Genomic DNA, 6,205 nt, shown 5'->3' with positions numbered 1-6,205 from the left:
AATCAGTCTCTTTGTAATGCCAAATTGTGTTCCTTTAAGAACTTTTAATAGAACTTTTTGAAATATGATAGGTGAAGCCCGGTTGCTTTAAAACTATATGTTTTTCGGTTAACGAGCACGAAGGTTATACATTTTAAATATTCAGTAAGAATTCATATTAAGTGGTAATTGAAGAAAAATTGAAAATTGAAGTGGTAATTTAAACCTGTTCTCAAAGTTATAAAGTTAGTACAATTTTAAAATACAGATATTGCTAGTACTAAATCAGTAGTACCAAAAATTAGTACTGCAGTATCAAATATCATTTGTCAAGATCGAGCCCTAGAGTGAACTATACGCAAAATGGTTCTAGTCTAAACAGTCTTGTGTCCTCTAGTAAGAAAGAACATTTAATTCATGAATTTTTTTTTTTGCCTGTTAATTTGTTTGTGAAGAAAAACAATTGTATTATCCTAAGATGATTGTATTAGTTGGTTTTAACCAGAGAAGCAAAACTCGTGGGAGATATATACATTAACAGATATTTTGCAAGGAATTGGCTTTTGTGACTGTGGTGGCTGGCTAAGCAAGTCAGAGATCAATTGACAGGGCAGCAGCAGTCAAGAAGGGAGGGTCACAAGCAGGGTGGGCTCAAGCTGTTGTCCACAGGGGAATTTCTACTCGCTTGGGGAAGCCTCAGTCTTGCTTTTAAGGCCTTCTAACTGATTAAATGAGGCCCACAGATTATCTGTCTCATTTAAAGTCAGTTGATTAGAGACTTTTTATCTGCAAAATTCTTTATAGCAACACCTAGATTAGTGTTGGATTGAATAACTGGGACTGTAACCTAGCCAAGCTGGCACATCGTTGTAAGAAAATAGTTGCTGTGCTTTCTGGTGGGGTAAATAATAAACATTTAAATATTCAGTAAATGATTGTTGACACTAGTTAAGGATGATTGTAATAAAGACAAAGACCTTTAGTTACAACACAGAAATGACCATTGAGGATATATAGAAAGCTAATAAATTTAAGCTTGTTTTCCTGTGCTGCAAATACTATCCTGGGGAGGGGTAAATTGTTATCTTTGCCTAAATGTAATATGAGTTTTTCCCACTGGAAAGAATTCTCTCTCAAAATCTCTCACATTATAAGGATCCATCTCAACGACTGTTGTAAACAACAAATAACCTAAAAATGACCTCCCAGTGCTGTTTTGGGTGCCTCTAGAAGTCACCTGACAGAATCAGGTATAAAAGCAGGCAAAGGAATTTGACATTGATTTTCTGGTTTATGTTAGATGTGGTAAAACCCTCTTGAAGATTTAAGAAATGGTACTAGTCTGATCTAGTAAAACCACCAGAGTGAAAAGGCAAGGCATAATGGGGTGGAGATGCTTGCAATACATACGTATATACGATAAATAATATATCTAGACTACATAACTCCCACAAATTCAGAAAAAAAGGGGGGGGGCAAAAAATTCAAATGGGTACCCTACAAAATAGGACATAAAAAAGGCTAATAAACACATGAAGATGTGCTTAACTTCATAAGCCTGGGGAAATGCAGATAAAAACTACAATGAAATGCCACTGCACACCCACGTGAATGTCTTAAGTTAAGACAGCAGAAAATCCCGAGTGCTGACAAGGCTGTATGGCGACCTGAACAGTCATACTGCTACTGAGCGTGGAAGCTGGTGGGGTCTGCTAAGGTCGAACATATGATTGGTCCCACCCAACAATTCTACTCTGAGTTATACCTAACAGAAAACATGCTTTAAAAGCTTGTATGAGAATGTTCACAGCAGCACTTCATAATAGCGAAAATCTGGGAGTAACCTGAGTATGTACAATAAAATGGGTGAAATTGGTGTATATTCATACAATGGAATATTCCATGTATGGACAAAAAATGAACACACTACAACTAGAGGCAGCAACATGAGGGTGTCATAATCTGGAGAAAGAATCTAGACACAAAAGTACATACTATGTAAAATTACTTGGCACCATTTCATATAAGTTTCCAGGCCAGACAAAACTCATCCACAGTGTTAGGAGTCAGGATGGTGTTGCCCATAGCAAGGAGAGGGGTGGGGTCGGAGGGAAAGGTGACTGGAGGGTGGCATGAGAGGCCTTTGGGGTCCTGGTGATGCACTCTTTCTTCATGCAGGTACTTGTTACATGAGTATGTTCACTTTGAAAATTCATCAGGTCGTACACTTAAGATTTATACACTTTTCCATATGTGGTATACTTCAATAAAGTTTACATTAAATATGTATTAAGTTGTGCTGTGGAAACCATAAATATACTGAGCAAGAAAAAAACATGTTATTACGAAGGATACTTACCTTGGGGAATAAAATTTCCAGTGGCTGCACCTGATTCGTAGATTCAAGTAATGTTGTATCTCGAACCACTTAGAAGTGATGACATGGAATGCTGCAAAAAGTGGCCCTAGTTATGTGACTGATTTGGAACGTGCAAGGGAAAAGTTTAAATAAAATTATTTCATGAAGTCTTAAAGTAGAATAATTAATTCTTTTTTTTTTTTTTTTTTCGTGACCGGCGCTCAGCCAGGGAGTGCACCGGTCATCCGTATATAGGATCCGAACCCGCGGCGGCGGGAGCGTCGCCGCGCTGCTAGCGCAGCGCGCTACCGAGTGCGCCACGGGCTCAGCCCCAGAATAATTAATTCTAAGCTGACATATCTAAAATATGTTTAAATATGTGTTTAATAAACTGTGACAAGTAGGCATGAATTTTATTTTTAAGAGTGTATAAACATATTCAAACAACAGTTTGGGTTGTTCTTAGAAAAATGTACATTCCTTCATGTTAAAATTTGGCTTGTATTTGGGCACATGGGGTATATACATTATATAACAGATTACATTGGTTTATGGAATTTCTGAAACCAAAACCACTTTATTAAAATTAGAACTGCCAGGTTTTTAAAAAATCTTTACTTTTTTAAGCCCTATCTCCCAGTAATCTGAAGGGCTGGGAGTATGGCTGAAGACAGGAAATGCTACCAGTGAGGCTCTAGTGCTGAGGATGGCAACAGCGGCAGCTAAGAAGAAATTGGCAGAGGTGATGGAGTAAATAAACATGCAGCAACCTCCACAGCAGTGCAGGTGACCACGACGACAGAAGCAGCCACTGCAGTCAAGATAGAGGACAGAGTATTAGAACCAGCAAGAGTCTGATAAGGTGGCTAGAAACAAGATCAGCATCTCAAGATTAGTAATTTCCCTGTGAGACTCTGTCTAATGAAAAAGTGTACAAAAAGATAATGATCCTATTCACAGGAACAAAAAAACGAACTTACATAGGGATAACTCAAACAAGAATTGTATAAGACCTTTACTAAAGTAAGTCTTAAAAAAATGGAGAGAAATATCATATTCTTGGAATATTATAAGGCTATTAATATACCCCAGACTAATCTACAAATGCAATGTGGTCTTAATCAAAATCTCAATATGGTTAATGGAACTCGACAGCTGATTATAAAATGTATATGGAAGATTATGCCAAGACAGTTTAAGAAGGAACAAATTGCTCTACTAGGTGTCAAGACATATTATAAAGCTGCGATAAATAAAACGGGTTTGGACTCAGAAGAGTTCAATAGATAAAAAAAGTCCCGCCGCACAGCCACAGGGGAATTTGGTATGTGCCAGTGGTAGTGTCTCAAGTCAGTGAGGAAAACACGAGCCCTTCCATAAATGGTGCTGCAAAATTATCTTTCAGCAGCTTCACGGAGGGACACAGGCAAAAGGAGACCCGTGCAAGGACATGCATTGCAGCCTTGTCTGTAACTGAGCAATTATGAAAACACCACCAAACATTTATGAATAAAGATAAGTTGCTGAATAATGCCCACAATTGTGTACTGTTTTTATCTTTAAAAACCAGTACAAATATATTTCATAAGAAAAGTTCTGAATGGGAATAATGGCAGTTACTTCTGGGAAAGCACAGGAGAGCAACAGAATTGAGGATAATAGTCAAAGAGGCTTTTCGTGGATTATGTCATTTTTACAGACAAGTTATTTGTACATTTTGAGTTGCAAAATATTAATTTTAAACATCAATGTTTAATAAATGTTGAAAACCAGAAAGAAAAAACGGTAACCAAAAAAAAAAAGAAAAAAAAAAAAAGGAGCATGAAGATGTGTTTGTGGTCTGGCTTTGAGCCCAGAAACACATCTTCATGCGTCTTATTTTGTTTATACTCCTGAAATTTCTTCTTATTCATAAGTACATTTTTTGGATAGAACGATCATAGTTTATTCTCTGAAAAAGTGAGACTTTCAGAAGAACACCTGATAGGGGTTTGCGTCTACAAGGTACTTTGGGCAGGCCATTGCATCGTTCCGATCTGAAAATGGAGTAGACAAGGACCCCTATAAGGTCCAACTCGCAGGGCTGTGAAACATAGCAAAATGCCCATATGACATCACTATCACTGTCATCCATCCAGGTGTTAGAGACTAGGTACGTTAGTGACATTGTGATCTGGGAGGTGCTCAGTTTCCCTGGGTTCAACTTTCAGGACAGGCCTTTGGGTTTCCAGCCTCTCCCTGAGGTCTCAGTCCCCTTCCTCTGAGCCCTCCCCTGTAGGAAACTGCTCTTGCCAGTTGAACCTAATTTTGGCACCAGCAGGAGAAAAATGAGACCACAGGGGGCTGGCTTATGCAAATCCACTGGCTGGGCATGCTCAATAGAGAACACAGAATATTCTTGAATATGCTTGGAGCATGTGATAGGGTCTGACCAATGAACATGCTCCAGGAAGGGACCAACTGAGCGTGTGCAAGACTAAATGTTGCATAGCTGGGAGCCACCCCCTTGATTGAATTTTCGTTAGAGAAACTATAGCTGAAACCCAGCTAAAGGCAGGGTTGTTCCTCACTCTCCTGGAGGCAACCCGCACTTGCCGGCTGAGGTGTGTACATTTTACTTTGTATCTAACTTTCAGCAAGCAGCTGCTCGTTCTCTTGAGCAGGCCTGCACTTTGTACTGAAGTTTGTTTTTCTTCCTTTGCATTAGACTTGAGGTCTGTACTGAACTTACTTTTTTGTTAAACTTGGTGTGGGCCCTGCTCAGTCTCTTGAGCTATGCCGCACTCTCTCTGTAGAATCTGTATTTATCTATTATATTAAACTTGTCCTCACTTTCTACTGTGACTCTGCCCTAGAATTCTTAACTGTGGCGGAGTCAAGAACCTGGTAAGAGGACAGGGTGGGTTGAGGCCGACTATGGGGGTCCACGGACCCTACCTCCGACATCAACTGGAGTCCAAAGTAAGGTATGTCTTCCTTCAGAGTGCACAGGACCTACGTTTATTTTTATTTCATCCCCAAATGTTAAAATTTATATTTTTGTGAGTGTATTATAATATAATATATTGGTATGGTAATATATGCAATTGTAAATAAAAACTCATATATTGTGTGTGCACGTAGCAAATGAGATAGCCCCCTCCCCGCAATCCCTCTACCCCTTTTTTTTAAGCACAGCTTTTTGAGTAAGAGGAAGAAACACTGTGAGAGGGAACACACAGAATGTCTGTTGTGCCATTAACTTGTACTCTGCCTGTACTGAGGCTGATTGGCTGTAGAAATAAAATATTTTCCTCCAGGAGAACGTAGTTTGTAAACATCTCATTCTTTAGTAGCCCTGCCCAGCCCAGGAGAAAATATCCTTTTGGTCTTCAGAAATAAAACAAAAGGAATCTATTCCCTTGTTGTATTTGCCCTAAGTCCAGGATTTCAGTCCAAGAACATTGAATTCCTCATTTCATTTGTGTCTTTTTGACACCAGGTGTTGTCAGCCTCTGTCTCTGGCGACACTCAATGGGCTTCACTTTCTGATGATAGTATATAAAGAATAGAATTCTAGCACTTCTTTCTTTGGATGATAATGGTATATACTAAACCAAATAAATGAGCATTTTCATCTCATTGGGTTTATTAGACAAATTTAAGTATCACGGAACATGAAGCACGGATGTGGGAACTGGGTAAGGCAAGAGATATTTTTTCTTAATTTATCCAAGATATTATTCTGGGCATTCTGCAGTGGGTGAATGTGCGTGTATTTAACCCTGCATTTAAAGTTGTACTATTGAGCACAGGATGTTCAGCTGGTACATTGAAGACAGATTGCCTCTTTTTGTCATTGCTGGTTAAATAAGATTATTATTCTTC

This window comes from Cynocephalus volans, chromosome 7, assembly GCF_027409185.1.
Source record: "Cynocephalus volans isolate mCynVol1 chromosome 7, mCynVol1.pri, whole genome shotgun sequence".
In the NCBI taxonomy this organism is placed as follows: Eukaryota; Metazoa; Chordata; class Mammalia; order Dermoptera; family Cynocephalidae; genus Cynocephalus; species Cynocephalus volans.
Note: the sequence above shows the minus strand (reverse complement) of the source record.